General features: G+C 36.4%; 1 protein-coding gene across 1 annotated transcript in view; it reads right to left on the bottom strand.

Moving 5' to 3' along the window:
* Positions 1–21721, bottom strand: part of Eip93F (Ecdysone-induced protein 93F) — a 129293-nt gene that overhangs the window by 81178 nt on the left and 26394 nt on the right. The window lies entirely within an intron of this gene.

Below are 21721 nucleotides of genomic sequence, written 5' to 3'. Positions count from 1 at the left end.
AATATATACATATATTTTTTAATTATCAAGGGTGCATTACATACATGTTGAATGGTGAATTATATATGTTAATGCACACTGCCCTCAAAACTTAAAGAACAGCACATTTTTTTGTCTCTAATTTGAGAATGAATCAAAATAGAAACAAGAAATTAACAAGACATGTTCACCAAACAGATATTTAACGAATGTGACACAAAATGTTTCTAAAGTTCAACACACACATGAATTGCAACAAAAGAATTGCACTCTTGTCAGAGAAATCCAGTGTTGGAGAAAGACTATATCAGTGTTTTGAGAGAAAATGGGGTGGCAACATTACAAAAATGGGTTCTAATAAGGAATGTGTCCACCCCTAGCTGCAATACATTGCAGCGACGTTTCATGCTGTCAATTTAGTCGGTCAGTGAAATGGGAAGCAATGACCAAACACAGAAATATCCTTGTCCAAGCTCATCTAACAACCTTGGGGAGGATTTAAAGCAGCAAGCTATCTCCCAAAGAAGTCCCAAAGATGCTCTATCCGATTCAGGTGTGGGGATTGAGCTGGCAATTCCCTTCGCTCCATACTGTGACCCTCAAGCTATTCTTCAGCAACCCCAGCATGGTTCGGTCATGCATTCTCGTCCATCAGAAGAAATTCAAGACCAATAGCAGCAGCATATGAGCGGACATATTGATCAATGATCTCGTCCCAATATCTCACACCAGTCAAAGTTCCTCCATGAAACATATACAGGTCAATGTGACCATCAAGAGAGGTCCCAGCCCAAACCATTATTCCACCACCTCTGTAACAGTGTTTTTCCACAATGTGGGATTGGTTGTATGTGGTGTATACAGGGTTCGTACACATTTCAGCACATGGAAATTAAGGACTTTTAAGGGCCATTAATGAAAAAATTAAGGACCTATGAGCAAATGAGAACTGAATAAATTTCAATTAAAAATATTATCTATGCCTGAATTTCACTTTTGTAATACCTTCCTAAAAATAAAATCTTAAGTAGTATGCATTATTACTAAACATGAATTAATTAACATAATTACTAATAGGTTTGAGAATAAAATAAACGTTAAGCAATTTATCAAGTAGTATTAAATATTTTGCACTTACAATAGTTGGACATATTTGAAAGAAGATAAGTGACATTTACGTTTTACTAACAGTCAGCTTTATATTGATTTTTTTTTTATGTCTCATTTTCTCACATACTTAGTCAGTCTAGAGGTTTAGTAAATAGCAGGTAGATTTTATGTAAAATGCCATAGGTTAAAATGAGAAGTAAGATCATAATCAGCATGATTCATAACAAAAGACTGAATGTTGTTACCTCTGCTGCTTGTCTAGAGAGAGACCTGCTGATTAGAAAAAACCTGAAAGGCCTGATGTAGGCATGGTTGGCAAGTTTTGAAAGTTAGTTGGGCTCTGTCTGACGCAGTTTGTGCCGTAGCTTCTTGTAGAGTTCAAGGATTCTAACCCAGTTAATATACTTTAAGGTTCCACTAAAACACCACAGGTGATAAGTTGTTTTGTATTATTTCAGGTCTCACTAGATGCAAAGAATAAGTTTTACATGAATTTTTACAATTTTGTGTTTTATCTTGTGACCACGGTAAGGATTAATGAAAGGCAATAACTCGCTTTAATATGTAGAGATAATTTTTAAAGGTAAGCAGTTAGTTATAAACAATTAAATTAGTTTGACAACCTTAGTCATTATGGATTTACATGGCCACTATTAAATTTTATTTTTTAACAATATTTGTTAAAAAAGCCCTATTAAAATCAAAATCTAATAAAATTTCACAGTTTAAAATACGTTTAATTTATGACATTGATTCTTAAATGATATTAAGATAAGTACACATTAAAAGCTACAAAACATTTATGTTTTGTAACAACAACACTCAACAAAATATTTTAATTTCATCATTTTAATTTGAAGCTTTTCCAATCATTTTGGCTAGTTTATATCAATTTCCTTCTCTTTAGGCATTTTTTCTAAGAATTAGAGATTTGTCTCAATGTGTGAACCAATGCTCTCGCTAGTTTCTGCATAGTTTATCTCCCCTAACTTGTCAACCTCTCCACAATGTACCAATGAGAGTTTACTTGATCTGGTGAAAGTTAAAGAGTCCAAAATCCCTGACAGACGTGAAGCATATTATCGCTATGTCTGAAAGTAACTACAATATCAGACAAAGGGTTAAATTATCTTCTTATTTAAAAAGAACTAAAAACATAAACGCATGTTCTGATGATAACAAAATCAATTACAGCTCACGGTGACGTAATTAGACAAGAACAGTCAAATTCAAACTAAAAATGTTGAGTAGTGGTCAAAGATTATACAATTTAATTTTAATTTAATCTGGCTCAGTAACTATTTTATAGAGAAAACTGATGCATATTCTGAGAATTTTGAATATTCTGAGACAATTACATGGGAAGAACTCCGGGGAAAGTGCAGAATCGCCCACTGCTTGGCGCGTTTTTAAGAATTGCACATACTCGGTACCCATGTATACATCGACCTATTTTCACTTAAAAAAATATCCCAGAGGTGCACAAAAATGGCATTGCGCACTTCCTTTACTTAATCCATGTACACATCGGCCTATTTTCACTTAAAAAGTCAAAGAAAATTGACAAAAATCTAATTCTTCTTACCCTTGTAAAAAGCACCAAATAAATAAGTGGGCGATTCTGCACTTTAGCCAAAACTCTTACTATGAAAAAATTGAAAAGATATTTTTAATTAATTACATAGCTGATTTTGCTTTTGCTAAGAGTTGTTTCATAAATTGTGCTTTAAAGCATTATACTTTGTTTATTTTTCAGATTCAAAATATTGTATAATAAGCTGCCAAAATGAAACTTTATAATATGACAGAGAAAAATAAAAGTGTTTTATTTTAATGTTACTTTTTAAATATACTTATATATAATGGTAATATACAATATATTACCATTATTTTAATGAAATTTATCAATGTTATGATGTTTTAAAAAAACCGTCGAAAAAGTCTCAGATCTCGGAATTAAAAATTTTCTATAGAAACTGATCTTAAAATCGCCAAAATATTGACAAGTCGCCAAATTTAGAATTGTTTAATAAAAGAATTCACATCCCCAAAAGCAAAAAGTTGTTTAAAAGCTCTTTATTAAAAAAAATTAATTTCAAAATGCTTATGTTTCACCTCTTGCTTAGAAACTCGAGTATTCCATCATTTATATTAAAAATAGAAACAAATTATAACCCATTCAAAAGATAACCATATATGTCAGTGAATCGCCAAAAATAATCTCCCAACATGCTAATTCACACTCAAAATGGCAGTCATAAAAACAGACAGAAATTTCAGATGATTAAAATTAAGGACCTTTTGCTGAGTTTGGGCAAAATTAAGGACTTTTATGGACCAAAAATCGATTCCAAAAAATCTAAGGACTCTTAAGGACCATACGAACCCTGTGTATAGTTCATTCCACATCAGCTGACGACCTGAATCACTCTCCAATGTGAACTGTCTGTGAAGAGAACACACTCCCACTGTTGACTGGTCCAGGAGATGCTCTTGCTCAACATAAACGGCACCTCTGTGTCCTCGGGTCAAGGGGACACAAACAACTGGTCATCTTGAATACAGGCATACTGTGCAGGCGTCTACACATTATAGTAGCTGAGATTCTTGTTCCTGTTGCCACTAACTGATCTGCCATGAGCTAAGGCACAGTAATGTTACTCCTCCTTCAGGCCGAAAGAGCTAAAATAATGGTCTCCCGCAGATGTTGTAACTCTAAGGTCTGCCTGAAACATGTCTACTTAGACACAGAGTACTCAAATTCAAACTGATTACATAGTTGGTGGACCACACTACGAGAGACATTGAGCCATCTAGCAGCATCAGCTTTCCATCCATCTGATGGCCCGCCACCTAAATGAATCGAGAAAACGACTGCTCCCGAACACTGATACTCTCCTGGATATTGTGCACAAAACTGTAATAACAACTGAAGATCAACTATCATGAATAAAAATTACAATTTTTGCATCTTTTCTACAACTCCTATATAAGAATTCATCTCTAAAAAATAAAAGTGGTAACTATTGTTTTTTGCATACATTTTCTTAAACTTCACTCCTGTCATGCAAATGAACTGTGAATTTAAACGTTACTGACATTTTTGTAATGGTGAGCTTTGAAAAACATGCCGTTCCTTAACTTTTGGAGGGCAGTGTATATCATCCACCCCCTTACACATTAATACACGTCATCTAAAATTCTTTTGTGATTTGCTCAAATTTCAATGTAAATATATCCGTCTAAAATAATTTTTTTGTCATGTTTAGGTCGTTAAATTTATATTCCATCGTCATTTTGATTTTGTAAATTGTTTAAAATATATTTTTAAAAACCTGCCAAAATGATCATGTGTAATGACGTTTCCCATTTGGAAATGACACATTTTTTAATTATCAAAGGTGCATTACATATGTGCTAAGGATATATTTTATTGAAGTTTAATTTATTATTTATTTTTGCAATTTTTTTAGTAATAGGTTGAAAAAAAGAAAGAATATATTTAAAAAGAGAATATATTTAATTAAAACCTACAAAAGGAATACATGTTCACTGAAAAAAAAAAAACTATAAGCGATTCCGATATACGGTGCAATTTGTGTTCATCAAAAATTTTACTAACCCTTGATGGATGTGCATATATAGTAAACTTCATATAAATATCAATAAAGATAAAATATCAAACTCTGCTGCTGCATCTAGCTGATCCTTAAGGAATTTCTTCGAACAGGTAGTAGTAGTAGTAGTAGTTTTATGGCGCATAGCTCAATAGGCCATATGTGCCAAACACAGGATTCTTTTTTTTAACATACAAACTAAAGGAACAAAAAATATAAAGACAACAGCACACTTTTAAAATCGAGGCAAGTAAAAAGATATTTAAATGATGGGATGAAAATGCTGATTATAACTTTGATAATGAGAGATGCAGTATAGATATAAAATCCTAAAACATCTGATTAATTAAAATTCCAACATAAAATCTCAGGACAAAAATCAAATTAAATAATAGAAACCTGTTTCCTTGAGGTAGTGAAACAAATTATTATTGACCTCTCTTCCGATTAAACGGTCGAGAGGCAGGTCGCAGCTATTAAAATACTTCTCACGAAGATTATTAAAATATGAACATTCAATTAAAATGTGATAAACTGAAAGACAAACATTACAAGTTGCACAAATAAGCTCGTTCTCAGCTTTCAGAAGGTAGTTATGTGTCACTCTACTGTGACCAATTCTAAGGCGAGTCAAAAGAACTTCCTCCCTGCGATTGCTAGTAGTATCCCAATGCTCTATTTTAGGCTTCACCCTTCTCAACTTGTTATGAAGTTGAAGGTCCCAAAGTTGCTGCCATTTCTTTCGGATCTTCTCTTTTATGACACAACGGATATCTTTAAAAGGGATGAGGCGGCCGGACATTTCAACAGCAGATTTCGCTGCGATATCCGCCAGCTCATTGCCCTTTATTCCTGTATGTCCGGGGACCCAGCAGTACAGAAGTTCAAATCCACGACATTTCAATTTAATATTCAACTTGAGAACATCCACTATCACAGGATTCTCAGTGCTAGAAAAGGATTCTAAAGCTTTCAATGCACTGTAGGAGTCCGTATATACAATGAATTTTCGATGGTGCAGCGTTGAGATGTACAAAAGCGCATAATATATGGCAGTCAGTTCGGAGGTTAAGACAGAGGAAGCGTCGTGTAAACGTCTGCCTTCCATGTGGTCACCAATTATACATGACATGCCAACATGGCAAGCTGACTTAGAGCCATCCGTATATATGGGAACATAACTCCTGTAACTCTGCCTGTGATCAGCAAAAATTTGTCTGTAGATGCTCTCATCAGTAGTTGTTTTTCCGTAATTGTGGAAAATGTCAAGAAGGTGGATTAGTGCATTTTCCCAAGGTGCAATTTCAAAATGCTGTACTGCCTGTGGGGAAATATCAAACAGGGAGAATTCTTCAATGAGGGGACGAACTCTAACAGGAAAAGAAGGCACACAGGATGGACGTGCCTCAAATAAAAGGTCACAGCTATTTTCACATATACACAAGTTATAAGGATGGTCAGGTTGAGATAAAATATTAAAATAGCGTAAAAGAGACAACTCTTCACGCCTCAAACGGAGTGATGGCTCGTGACAGTCAACATAAAGGCTCTGCACAGGAGATGTCCTGAAGGCTCCAGAACAAATCCGCAGAGCCTGATGATGAACAGGATCTAGTTTTAACAACACTGAAGACCGGGCAGATCCATAAACAACTGAGCCGTAGTCCAGTTTAAAGCGAATTAGAGCTCTGTAAATGCGAAGCATGGAGCAACGCTCTGCACCCCAGGAGGTGTTCGCCAGGACTTTTAAGATATTTAGAACTTTGGTACACTTTTTTCTCAAGTTTAAGACATGAGGAAGGAAAGTCAATTTTCGGTCGAACATCACCCCTAAAAATTTTACTTCAGGTGCAACTGGAATTACAGACCCATTGAGGTATAATTCCAGCTCAGGATGGAGACCTCGCTTTTTACAAAAATGCACGCACACAGTCTTCTGTTTCGAAAACGTAAATCCTTGTCTTTTTGCCCATTCCTGGATCCTGTTCAAAGCGATCTGGAGCTGTCTCTCTACATGTCTCATATCCACACCTCTACAGCTAATTTGTAGATCATCAACATATAAAGAACCTGAAATGGAGGGAGGAAGTTGTTTTAATACAGAATTTATTTTTAGGCTGAAAAGAGTTACACTGAGCACACAGCCTTGAGGCACACCCTCTTCTTGTTCAAAAACATCAGACAAAACAGAGCCTATCCTTACTTGAAAAGTTCTAGCGTTCAGGAAATTCTGAATGAAATTTGGTAGGTTGCCGCGCAAGCCACTCTCGTGAAGATCGCGAATTATACCGTATCTCCATGCCTTATCATAGGCTTTCTCTATATCGAAGAAAATTGAGACAAGGTGATTTCTTCTTACAAAAGCTTTTCGAATGGATGTCTCTAAGAGGAGCATATTATCTACGGTTGTTCTCCCCTTTCGAAAACCACTTTGATAAGGCGATATAATATTATTCTTTTCCAAGAAGTAGACTAGGCGGCTGTTTACCATCTTTTCAAACAGTTTGCAAACACAGCTGGTAAGGGCAATTGGCCGATAGTTCGAGGGATTCCTTGGGTCTTTCCCTGGCTTCGCAATAGGAATGACAATAGCTCTCCTCCATGCACTGGGAAATGTACGCTCCTTCCACACTCTATTGTAAAGTGTGAGAAGGGCACTCAGTGACTTACAGGGCAGATGCTTTAGCATTTCATAATACACGCCATCCAGACCCGGACAAGACCTATGTGTCTGCAACAAAGCTCTCTTTAGTTCAACCATAGTAAAGTCTCTATTGTATGGCTCAAAGTTGGAAGAGTTGAAAGCGATGGGATTTTTCTCAGAGCGTTGCTTGATAGAAAGAAATGCAGGTGAGTAATTTCGGCTGGAAGAAACGGCAGCAAATGTCTCACCAATTGTATTTGCAATTTCTTCTATGGAGCTAATCACTCGGCCATCTTTTTCCAGAAAGGAAAGTGAGTGGTCTTTGTACATTCCGCATGCTTTTCGAACTCTTTCCCAAACCCGCTTACTAGGCGTAGAGGATGTTATTGAGGACACATATGAAATCCAGGAATCCCTCTGGCTCTGCCTTCTTACTTTCCGTGCATTTGCTTTGGCTCTTTTAAAAGCTATGAGGTTTCGCAGAGTAGGATATCTACGAAAAATACCCCATGCTTTTTTCTGTTTTTTCAGTGCTTCATGACAGTCGCGATTCCACCACGGTTTCGAATATTTTAGTGTTTTTCCTGATGTTCTAGGAATCGAAAGCATAGCTGCCTGAATAATAGTATTAGTAACAGCTTCAACAGCGTCATCGATATGCACACCTTCTACCATTTCCTCTGTCAGCTCTGCAACGGAAGAGAAGAGTTCCCAGTCTGCCCTGTCCAGGATAAAACGAGGGACTCTCGACTCGGGGTTTGCTCCTCTTCGTGCAAGAGACACAAAAATAGGATAATGATCGCTGTTGTACAGGTCATTTCCGACACTAAAAGTGCAAAATGGCAACAGAGATGGTGAACAGATGGCAAGATCGAGAGCGTGGAATGTTCTTGAAGGCTCATGGAAGTACGTATCTTGCCCATTATTTAGGAGACAAAGGCTATGATCTTCGATCATCTGCTCTATTTGTCTTCCTCGGCAATTTGTATCTTTACTTCCCCAGAGTGGACTATGGCCGTTAATCTTGCTGATAAATGTTAATCTTGCTGATAAATGTGCTCATTTGGAGGCAAATACAAAGAAACAAATGAAACAATAATATCAAAATTTATTTGAGTAGCGACAACTTGGAGGGATGTCGTCAAAGGAATTACATTTGAGGGATAATCCAGTGAGGAGAGGAGACCTACACCTCCACTGGCACGCTCACCTGCAATGTTATCCTTCCTGACGAAAGAAAACCTCCGAAGTTTTGCATGGTGTTCGGGTTTCAAATTTGTTTCCTGTATTGCTAAGCACACAGGATGATACACATTTATTATAGATTTGATGTCAAGGAAATTTCGGTGGAAACCGCGACAGTTCCATGACATGAGGGTGGCCATTATGAATGGTTTTTGTTTTTTCTGTGCTGTTCTTTTGTTTTTCGTGGAAGTAGATGCCTGGGAACTTCTAGACCCTCTTCTACTTCCATAAAGTCTGAATCCGCAGATTCAGAAATCATCTCATCAAAAGAGCTATTGCTGTGACTTCTATTTTTATTGGATATTTTATGTGTAGAAGTTTTGGGCTTACTTTGAATAACTGTTTCTTTCTTTTGTACTATATGGGTTGCATTTTCTTTTTGCTTGTTGGATGTAGACGGATGGGTTTTATTTGCTAGGGTCTGTGTGCCTATTGATGTTTGGGTGGCGACTGTACGAGATGATTTTACAGCACTGGCGTATGATGTATTTGGTCGAAGCTGTGTGCTCTGGACTAATCTTCTGGTTTCGGCATATGAGATGTTCCTCATAAACTTTGCAGTCTGCACTTCTTTTTCCAATTTTCATTTTGGGCAGAGGCATGAAAATGCTGGGTGCTCACCCTTGCAATTTATACAAAGAGGCGCAGCGGTACAATTTTCAGAATCGTGGCCAATCTGTGAGCATCGGGCGCATGTAAGGCTGCCACGACAAGACGTCTTAGAATGGCCGAAACGCTGGCATTGGAAACATCGCATAGGGTTTGGAATATAAGGTCTTACAGGAATATTTAGATATCCGGCCTTAATATTCTTAGGCAGATCAGGCGTGTTGAAGGTAAGGATCACGTGTTTCGTGTCTATCAACTTACCTTCTTTACGCATCTTGATCCGCCTTACACCGCAGACATTTTGTTCAGAGAGCTCAGAAGCGATCTCTTCTTCAGAAACATACAGAAGGTCGAATTCTGAGATTACACCCCGACAATAGTTGAGTGACTTATGTGGTGTTACAGTCACATTCGCTTGCCCAAGTTTAGTTATCTGAAGTAAAGAAGCAGACTGGGTGGCTGAGGTTGTATCAATAAGCAAGTCTCCGGAGCGGAGACGCTTTATATTTCTCGGCTCACCAATACAGGACTGGATGTATTTGTTTATTACGAAAGGAGACATCTTATGCATTTCGCCAGAAGGACTAGAGATGACTAGGAAACGGGGAATATTGTTATGATTTTTTTCATTTGTATCTGTACGTAATTTTTTTGCAGTAGACTTTTCAGAAGTAGGTTGAGTGAGTGGTTTAGCAGTAGACGTTTCAGAAATAGGTTGAATGACTGGTTTAACAGTAGATGTTTCAGAACTAGGTTGAGTGACTGGTTTAGGAGTAGAAGTTTCAGAACTAGGTTGAGTGACAGGAGTGATTTGAGTGACAGGATTGACTTGAGTGACTGGAGTTACCTCGAAATCTTTTATTAAGTAAATATGAGAAGCCATAGTGAAAGAATAAAGATTCGGGTCCGACGGCCCCGCCCACCACGGAGCCCAACAAGGGAACACAGATTCCTGTGTTAGGGCTAGCCGGACCTATACGCAAACTGAAGCCCCACAGTCGGGTTTCCCGAAAGCAGGTACTCCCGAGAGCTTGACCCCAAGCCACTGACACAAGGACCAGTGACCAGCCGATTGACACCCGTGAGGACGACTAAGGTGCCTCCCGTTTAGCTGAAGCAGAGGCCAAAGCAGTGTGTTGGGGACAGTACCTCACCCCTCAACTACCAGGACCCTCCTTTCCAGCGACACGGGTCTCCACGCACGGCAAACACGTGGGCAGTTTTCTCGCCACTTGAAAACTAGAAACAAGGTCTGTTCCAGCCTCTCGTGACGAGCCCCAAACTCCGTAGAGAGAAACCACAAGGGAGAAGGGAAGGGAAAAAGATCCAGCCAAGAGGAGAGGAGACGGAAAAGAGGATAGATCACTGGGGCTCCAGGATCGTGACACCCGTCTCACCAAGAAGATGATCCCCTGAAGGGCTAGGGTACCTCGGGATTGCCACACCCGTACTCACAAAAGTGAGCCCCCTGAGGGATTTCTTTGAACAGGAGAAAATGGGTGATAAAGAAGACGAATGATCTGCACTAGAAGGTACTTCTGCATGCCACACCATTTGCCACAACCATAGCTTTAAGTCTATGGATTGTACGTCCAAGCAGTTTCAAATGGAACCTAAATTTAAATGTGAGCGAACCAAGGCCAAACAATAATACCAAATGTTTTCATTCCTTACGATTTAAGAGCTTAGCACAATGATTTGGAAAAAATGTTCATTTGTTTCAGTATTAACTGATGCATCCAATCACAGACAGGTAAATAAAACTTTCTCCAATAATGGTTAGATTTATAGATTGGAGTTATGGAGTTTGATAAAAATTTTAAATCCTTACCTGGTGAAATATCTGAGAGTGTCAGCAACTACTTAATTACCTGTCTTGAAGAAAATTATTTAAAAGAAAAGGTCATTGGGAAGAACAGAAAGAAAGGTTAAAGGTCTTTATCCCAATAAAACTAGACAAATTCAATCTTTGGAGGAGCTGATAGATGTGGAGAAAATAATATTTTTTTAAACTAAAATGAAACCTTAACCATGGTTTAAATGAAGTCAGATGTGCTGCATATATTATCCGTAAAACTATAAGAACATCAGCTGATGTTTGGCCATTTGAAGTAGAAATGATTATTTCCTAGACATACTTAAAATCTTATACTGTTAGATTAAAAACATTAAAAAATTTCTGCAACTTCATAGAAACCAATTTTTCAATGATACCAGGGTATTCAAAAAAGAAGACAGTTAGCATTACATCCCGTCATTGAAAGGGTACTCCAAATATTTTTATCTCTGAAGGCTTATTTTAAAACTAAAAAAAAAAGTGTCCCATGCTTATTTCAAAATTCTTTGAAAATCGACAGGCAGAAGCTTGGTTACATTTTCTTAACACTCGACAAAAGTTATTACAAAGAACTGAAAATCAAACTGTGTCTATATTTGATATAATTACCTCAACGAATGCTCTGAAGCATCAATATTGAGCAAGATGGAGGATAGCTTTGTTCCAGTAAATGTTAAACTCTAGAAAAACTTGGAGAGTGGAAACGTGCCACAATACGAAGTTATTGAATTTTGAGAAGATATTGCTTCATTTTACCAGACTGCTCTTACTCTGGAGAAATGGACAAAAAATGCATTTCAGAAGATTGAAACATACAGCTGGATAATATTAAATGAAATCCCTTCTTGAAGTCAAGTTGAAACAGCCTTTTTGTTAATTAGTAAAATAATATCAAAGCATAAATTATAGGAAATTGATATATATCAGAAATATGTTTACCTTAAACAATATATCATGGAAGAAAAAACATTGGAAGGGTCAGAAAATAAGACGTTCCCAGTTCAGAGGGGGATGGAAATAACTGGAAATTTTAGTAAGAACCGGATTTCTTGTTTTGAAATGTTTTAAAACTGACACATTTTATTTTATTTATTTTTTTTTTTGTTGTTGTTGTTTTTTGTGTGTCTTCTTAGCACTAATGTTGCAACTGAGTGAGAATTTGGCATTATGAACAGTTTTTGGATTCATGATAAGACAGCTTAAAGTGAACACTTTGAAGGGTATGTTAATCACCAAAATAAATTTTGATGAAAATTTCAAGGACTTTTATAAGAAGATCGAAAAAGATGTTCTAAGAAATATTCTTTCGTCAACTTAGAAATCTGGTCACCTTAACAAAGCACGCAAAGGTGCTGATCTGAGGTTTATAGAGGTATCACATGCAGTTAGAACTTAGAAGTAACTCTTCCTCCTTTAGCAAAGGAAAGGACAAAAATCGTGAAAACGTTCCAAGTGACAGGAGTCGATTTTGCCAGCCCTGTTTTCTTGAAAGATAATTTTAAAGGCTTGGATAGCAATTTTACAAGTCAGTTTTAGTGGCTACTTTTTACCTTGAATAAGTTATTTGAGCACCAATACCTTTACAGATGCGTTCAGACATTTTATTTCATGAAGTTCAAGTTAATAGTTCAAATTTCACAGGTTTAAACAAAGCTATGAATCATTTGGATTGGACTAATATTGAAATGTACCTTAATAAAAATTAAATTTAAATTCTCCTACAGAGTCACAATGGGGAAGATTATGGGAGAGGTTAATAAGAATTTTAAAGGATCTTTACAGAAAAAATTCGAAACATGCTTGTTAAAGAGTTTAGGGTGAGAATGTGAAAGTGTAATGAACAACAGACTTTCGATTTACTTGTCCAAGGAAGGTGATGATTTCGCAAAACCCTATTTGTTCCTACAAATTTTAACTGGTAGCAACGTGTATGATTTAGACAAACTTCATTCTATGAGTATAATAGAAAAATAGAAATATTTACAAGGAGTAACAGAACGACTTAGAAATCATTTTAAGAAGGAAAATATAGGCTCTCTTCAAAACACTACAAAAGATAAGCGAGGAATAATTAAAGTGAATAACACTGTTCTCATCAGAAATAACAGGAAGAAATGAATAGACTTGATATTGGCTTGAGTACCTGAACTGCTCCTAGGTAAAAATATCATGCATCTTGTAAAGCTAAAAACATCCTTTGCAGTTGTACTTAGGCCAGTTTACTACCTCCTTTCCCCTTGAACTGGAAACTAATTTGGAAATACTTCCTTACCCAACAAGTAATATAGAAAGCAACTTAAAAAAAAAAAAAAAAAAAAAAAAAAGAAAAGGCTCAATCTACACCCATCAAAGAACAGGCATTAAATACTTTTAGAAAACTCATCTTGGAAGAGAAGTGCATCCACCACAAAAAAAATTAACTTGTGAATTTTATAGGTAATTTAGAACTTTGTGAACTCAACTGGTACTTTGGAACTTTACAAACTTTACTGTTAATTTAAAATTTTATAAACTGTATTTACAGTTTAGAACATTAAGTTGTATTTAATTTTGTAAAATTTCCCTTTTGCAAGGTAAAGAATATTGAAACTGAATGTAAATGTATCACTTTAAATTATCTTTTATAGAATGGCACCAAATATATTACTTACTCAGAATATTGTAGTGATTCGAGTTTTAAATGTTGAATAAAGAAGTGAGCCTACTCTAACTACCTTTCATATTTTCTTTTTAGCCAAACACCATAGTATGTAAAACCAGTAAAATGGAATTTTATTATTTTAGCATCATTTCATCACAGCTGCTACATGCGCCAGGTGATGGTTCATTCCTTAGCCATGGATTACCCAGATGGATGTCTCCAACAAATGCATCATGAAACTGTCCTGATGTCATGTTCAACTTCAGCAGCTATCTCATGATGTTCTTGGGAAGGCCACTAACTCCTAGCTGTTCGTTAACATATTAGTAACAACATACATGATTTTCCTATCATTTCTCATACATGCACTATGCACATCCTTTCAGTTTTTAATATGAATGGTGATATAAAAATTTCAATGCATTTTGTCTGAACTACTTTTCTAAAATCTTTTGTAGAACCTGTAGATTAGAAAGTTTATAGATAAAAGTACTTTTTTCATAATTATATTGTAGGGTTTATATGTATTTTAACTAACATTTATTTTAAGTTTAAACTATCTTTCCTGTCAAGCCTTACTTTCCCCTGGAACTGCCAATGCCAGAGTATGTAAATTTTAGTAGAACACGCAAGGATTCAAATTATCAGCGGAAGTATTCTGAGTTAAATAGAAAGGAAACGAGTTCGAGATGTGCTGTTCGTACTTCACGAGCGCGGAGGTAGTTAGCCAGAAATTGAAGAACCCCGCGTTTCGGCCTGTGTGCTTGCCTCGGAGAATTGTTATTCGTTCAACGTGATATTCAAAGTTTGCTGAATTAGCAGCGGTATTGTAAAACACGGTGAGGTTAGTTACTTTTAGAGAGCCTCATAGTTAGAGTCTTGTTATTATTTCTTTTCAAGTTCTTATTTTTATTTTACCGCCGGGTCGGCGTAGTTTGTGAGCGTCAAGAGCACGCAATTGTAATTTCTTAAGTTGAATAAAAAGGGACTTAAACCCTTAGCAAGACTCTGTCTATTTTCCAGTTTCAACAGTCACCTCTTGGTTGCGTGCAGGTTGGAGGTGCGCAACTCTACAATATAAACAGCAGTACTAGTCAGTATAACAGATATAATCCAGGCAATACAGACCACACCGGATGTTTACCTGAAAAATTAATGGTAGTTCTGGATATAGGCTTACTTTATATCTTTTGGGTCGTAGAATCTAAACCCACTTTGACACAGTGTCAAATCAATGAAATACCCTACTTTGGTGCTCTTGGCATCAGAACAGTGTTAAAAATTTTGTACACAGATGGCTGATTTTAGTGCAATTCTTATGTCCATGGGCCTCTCCCATCAGCCCGGTCAGAAAGAAAAGATGGCTCACCCAGAATTTTGCATTGACAATCACCAGTTCAACAATTTATGAAAAAAGACAACTACCCTCTTCATAGAATTGATGATATTCTAGACACTCTTTCTGGAACCAAGTGGTTTTCGACACTTGATTTAAAGAGTTGATATTGGCACGCAGAGATAACTCTGACGACCGAGGAAAGATGGCATTTGCGGACAAGGATTTGGCAGTTCCAAGTCATGCAATTTATATTATGTCATATGCCAGCAGCTCAAATTTCTCATGGAGACTGTGTTGAGAGAGGGTCTTTGCTATGAAGCCTCTCCGATATACCTGGATGACATCATCGTCAGGAAGAGTTTTGAAGAGCATTTACAAAATTTTAGAAAGGGGCTTCAGAAACTGAAAGAAGTTATTCTAAAGTCCCTCCAAATGTAAATTTTTCAGATGGGAAGTGACTTACCTTGGATACCACCTCAGCTGAAGATATATGTACAGATAATGTAAAAGTCTCATCAATTAAAGACTGAAGATGCCCTGAAAATGTTCATTAGCTGAGAAGTTTCATGGGGCTTTCCACTTATTACAGGAGATTTGTTAAGAACTTTTCTTCCATTGCAAAATACCTTCACAAGCTGATAGAAAGCAAGCAGATGTCCTTGTGAATGAAACAATGTGAGTATGCATTTAACAAATTAAAGGAAGCTTTAACATCTGCTTCAATCCTGATGTATCCTTCAGCTTGAAAAAACCATTTATTCTCGACACAGATGCAAAAACTGATAGTGTCAGTGTTGTTCTGTTCCAAGAAAAAAACAGTCAAGAATGTTTCGCAGCATACTGGAGCAAGTGCCTGTCTAAACCAGAGAGGAATTACTGTGTCACCAGGAAACAGTTGCTAGCTATAGAACATTTCCATCATTATCTCTACAGCAGAAAATACCTGCTACACAAGGATCATTCATTGTTGTACTGGCTTTTACACTTAAAGAATTTCAAAGGTCAAATAGCTGAATGGATAGAGACCTCCACGAGTAAGACATCACTATCTGTCATCGAAAGGTATCATCACATGAAAACGCCCATGCTTTCTCTAGAACACCTTACATGGAAAGCTGACGATATTGTTCACAGTTTGAAATGAAATACGAGCTGCTGAATCCAGTTGCAAGATAAGTAACCGCTTCCAACACTGGCTGCTCGAGACCAATGGAATGACGATGAAGACAGGAAAGACCAGTTGGTGGACGGTGACATTAAACCCACAAATGACTTTGTAGCCTCCTGAAATAGAAAACCTACCTGGCAGGACATTTCGATCTGTAGTCCTATGACAAAACAATATTGGGATCTCTGGGACTAACTCCATATCAGAAAAGGCATCATGCACCAGAAGTTCGAATCGGGTGATGAAAACACATTCCGAAGTCAAATGATACTTCCAAGATCCTGGATGTCCTTAGAGAATTACATAGCAGTCCAACAGCATGACACTTCAGAATAATGAAGAAATTGCACAGAATTCAAGACTGCTTCTCCTGGAGTAACTGAAGAGATGACATGCAAAAGTGGTGCAATCTTGCGACACCTGTGTGGGTCGGAGAGAAACGAAGAAACACAGCTGAGGGATGCTACAATGTTACAATGTAGGTGCACCTTTGAACATACTGCCTTTGACATCCTTGAACCTCCGCCATGAACTGCTGATGGCAACAAATACATCCTCATTGTCACTGATTACTTCACCAAGGGGCCTGAAACATATCCTGGTCCTGATCAACAGGCTGTCACAGTAGCAGAGGTAATAAATAATGCAGCATTGGATTTCCAGATTTGAAGTCCCTCTAGTTACGTTCCTATCAAGGAAGAAATTTGACACTGGCTGTAATTAAAGAATTCTGTACGCTGCTTGGCATCGACAAAACCCAAATGACACCTTTGCATCCCCAGGCAGACAGCATGGTTTAATCGACCAATCTTCAATAACCTCTCGCTGGTGGTTTCCAGAAACCAATAGAACTGAGACAGGAAGTTATGCCTGTTTTTACAGGCCTATCGCAGTGCTGTCCACAAGACTACTGGCTACTTCCCATCCCAGATGCTCTTCGATTATGACCTTCGTCTGCCTTGTGATCTCTTGTTTGGTCACCCTCCAGATGTGCCTTTCATTGCCTGAAACATCCAAGATCTAGAGGCACAGTTTGAAGTAATGAACCAATTTCGCACAAAAGTAAGTCAACTTGGAGACAGAGAACATGAATAGCCGATACGACACGAGAGCTACAGGACATTTATTCAACGAAGGTGACAAGGTGCAGTTATAAAAACTGATTTGCTGGAAAGGACTCTCTCCTAAACTACAGTCACCTTAGAATAGTCCTTACACACAGTCCTAAACAAGCTGAACGAAGTTGTAGTTCGGATTCGTAAGCCATCAAATTCTAAGCCTCAAGTCATTCATTACAACAGACTAACCCCTTGTAAGGATTATGTTAATTTTATTAACAGTTAAATTTTAAGTTCCTTTCCTGTCAAATTCTTAACTTCAACTTACTACTTCCGGCCAGAACAGTTTTGGAATTTGCTGAATATTTAATGAGAAGGAGAGGTATTTAAATCACGAAGTTACTTACTGAGACAGAGAGAGAATCGGAGTTTCTGAACTACGCGCGTCTGCCTTTTTGGCCGCTCTCTCTCTCAAAGCTGTTTATACGCTTGGCCGTACTCAGGCCCTCGATAAGCTTCGTAGTAAAATAAGTTAGGGGCCAACTCTCATTGAACCTTGATAGCTTTGGCTATACTTATTTAGTTAATCTTAGTTTTAGTTTAATTCTTAGTCTTTTAAGTTCAAGTCCAAAGTGTGGGCTTTACTTGTACACTCCCAGGCAGACTTTTGTTAAATCTTATCGAAATAATAAAGGGTTAGTTACCCTTCTCTCTTGTTGTTTCCTGTCATCGAACTCTAGCGATTATTCGCTTATCAGTTCTTAGGTTCCTCACTTCCAACATTAACTTAGAATTCCAAAGTGACACCCTTACTATAGCCCTACTGCGTGGTCCCCACAGTGTATATAATGTAAATAGTTTGCTAAAGACCAAGATCCTAGTTGCTTATGAAATCATTAATTTACACATTTGTTTACTGGTTTAGCATTTGATTTGGTTTATGTCATTTAATGAATTACTGTTTCAGCATTGCATTAATTTTCCATACTTATAGGTATGGGTTCCTGTCCAGGAACTATATAACCATGGACGTGCAGTTCTTTGGAAGGGGACAATGTTACAAATTTCGTACATAAAATACATGATGTTAGTGGAATTATATGTGAAATTTGTTACATTATTCTGTATAATATAACATAAAAACATACAGTGCCAACCAATGCTTTGCCGGAAAAATAAGAATACAGAGGAAGTCTATTTAACATTGAGTAAATGGCTATCAGGCTAATTTGGCAAGATAAGCTGGCAGCGGTTTTGGCAACTAATTTATGTCACCAAACTTGGGCACATTTTGGTCCAGTCCCTGTATCACTGTAATAGGTATTGTTAATGAATAATTGTAATTGATTTCATACTGAAACCATACCTGCCCCTCGTATGCCTTCCAGTAATTTTGAGAAGCTATAGACATTTCTCGGCAGCTGGGGGAAAAACAATACATGACCGTAGATAGCATCTGCCCTCAGTTGTTGTTAGCTGCTATTTCAGCATGAGTTCGGAGTGATGAGATATCTTCACTCTTTAGATGCACCTTGCATCGCACTGTGTTTAATGTTCTTAGCAGCTTGAAGTGTAACTTTTGATTGCACTATGGGATACTGTGAACACCTATATAAGTATTTCTGTGGAAAACTCAAGAACTCTGAAATGTTCCTTTTGATAAAATACATTTTATCAACCTATCATGGAACCTGTGTGCATTCAATCTATTATGAACCTCTACACATGTAACAACAAAATCAAAGCATAGACTCTAACCTGCAGCAGAACTTGTCAGTAGTTAACGCATGAACGACATTTTTACAACTTTGAAAATGTGTGCGTAACACATGTTGCAATTAACCATTCATTAATTTTTAATGAATCATTAATTGTAATCAATTTTGTTACATTTAAAATCCACATACATAAACTGAATAATTAAAAATATGCCTTGTAAATTATATGCACATTTAATTAGAAATTTTCATTTAACTCCTCAAACACGTACATCACTAAATCTATTATTATATGAAAAAAGCAAGTATTTTAAATCTCTACTCATAGGAAAAAATCAGAATCCGTAAATCATATATCTTTATTCTATATTTGATTTCTGCAGGGAAATAAAATTTAAGTAACCAAGAGTATAAGTATTAAAAAATACTTATAATTTATGAATGCAAAGATTTATATGTAGCATGCTTAGCAAGCTTAAGTTCTGATTTTCAGAATGTTTTTTTATAACACAGTTCTTCATTTGCCTGCATACTTATTTTTTCAATCAAAACTACTTCGAGATTTTGAAGACCTAAATTTGGTCGAAATTCCATCTGATTTTTTTTAACAATAGAAAAAATTCTTTCGCAAGCTTCAGTTGAATGAGGTATTATTAAGACAGTAAGCATTACGGTAGGCAATACTTTGTATTTAATACACCCATTCATATTTTTTAATTTGGCACTTTCTCCCCATGCTTCAATACACAAATCTACAATTTCTTTCAAATCATCTACTTGATACATGGAAAATTCAATTTCACTTGATTAAGATATTTTTCATCAATAATGGATGGAAAAGTATTCATCAAGTAAAGAGCAGATGAAAATGAAACTTCAGTCAAGTTGATGTCAACAACTTCAGCATGTTTTAGAAATGGATCACTTAGTGGAAATTTATCTATTATATATAAACATGCAGTTAAAAAAAAAAGCTCACACAGAATTGAAAAATTATTTTACTTCACTTTCATTCAACTTGGCATTTTTAAAATATAGTCTTGTTTCCGCACCAATCACTAAATTTTCATTTGCTTTTTGTTTAACTGTACTTCTGGACTGGAAGAGATGTTAGAGTAAAATCTTCATTTTCTTTAGATATTACTGATGGTTTTACAAATCTAACAAATAAATTCATTTAAATGTTCAACAAGTTCTCTTCTCAATTTATGCATATAAGGAGCTTGTTGCAAATTCATATTTACTGTTATAAACAACAGCAAAGTATTTTTTCAGAAATAAGTATAATTTGGTGGTAGGTGATTGTAACATTTTTTTTTAATGTTCTGCAATCTCTTTCCTTCATTCTCACTGTTATCTGGTTGATCTCAAAAAAAAAAAAAAAAAACATTTATCACAGCATCTCACTGTTCCAAAATCCTTGTTATAGTTTCTAAAAGAGACAACTATCTCATACTGCAATATTTCAAAATTTTATGAGATTTTACATTCCATCCCAAAATTTGTTGAGCAACTTTGAAGCTATGCTTCCGTTTTCAACTTTTCTCCCAATAAATATATATATCTATTAACAACATTTCGATTTCAGAGCCAATTAATTTTTCAGTAGCCTTTTTTGCAGCTATATGCAAGAGGTGGCATGGACAACCTCGGATGATTATACTTGGTTGATGCATTTTGATAAATGATGCTGCACCTTTAAACTTTCCAATCATATTATTAGCATTATCTGAAGAAAATGATAAGCAATTTTTCCATTCTAAACCTTTGCTTTTAAAGTTTTCATTTATAAAATTAAAAATATTTTCTCTCGTATTATTTGTGCACTCTAAAATAGAAATCAATGACGTAATTATCACTAACTTTTCTTTACTGTAGTATGTTATAATCAATGGATACAGTTTGTTATCAGTACTTAGAGAAAATGATGTAGTGCACACTGATTTTATAATGTCGGCAACAGTACTTTCTGCAAGCGTTTTCACAATAGTGGCAGTTTTGGTATGACCACAGCTAAATTTTTTTGCTATGGCAGAATCCGGAAACATTGCTTTAAAAAGCTCTTTGGAATGATCTGAAACAGAAAGCAGTAGATTGTGTTCAATTAAAAATCGAACAAAATAGCATTTGGCTTCTATAGGACTATTTCGTCATCTTTTATTAAGAAATTCATTATTTCTTTAACTTTTACAGTGCCAAGTTCTATATGCTTTCGAGAAAAAACATGCCATTTACAGTCATCTTTTCCGCCATGTGCAACTGAGAAGTCTTTGCTGCATAACTCTGCAGTGTGCGTGATTCACAGAAATTTCGGCTGCTTTAATGCATGGAAATTTTGAAGAATATGAATCTTTAAATTTCTGTTTTGATAATTTTGGCTTTTTTGTTCGAGGTAGCATTATTAAAAAAAAACTTCCACCTGAATCCCAGTTCACAAAACACACACTAAGCTCTTGCCTTAATCCAAACAATGGAGCCGAAGGCAAGCAGCAGCAAACCAGGGAAACAGACACAGTAGACAGATGTTGCGGGGGGACTATTGACAAGTCATTAACGGCTGGAGTTACTGATCTACGATTGGCTATTCTTCAAAACCAGCAACACACTCAACACGTGATATATGATGACACAAGTATTCAGCCAATCATCGGATGAATTAGTTGGTTCCGTTTTGCGTACTAGTTCTCCTACTCTGTTTCTGTAAAATCCGTAGTTTTTTCCATATTTTTCGTAGCTCGTAGTTTTTCATGAATTTC

This window comes from Stegodyphus dumicola, chromosome X2 (genome assembly GCF_044657685.1).
Source record: "Stegodyphus dumicola isolate Sdum_Otavi_A_Nest chromosome X2, ASM4465768v1".
Taxonomy (NCBI): domain Eukaryota; kingdom Metazoa; phylum Arthropoda; class Arachnida; order Araneae; family Eresidae; genus Stegodyphus; species Stegodyphus dumicola.
Note: the sequence above shows the minus strand (reverse complement) of the source record. Positions and strands in the feature narration are given on the sequence as shown.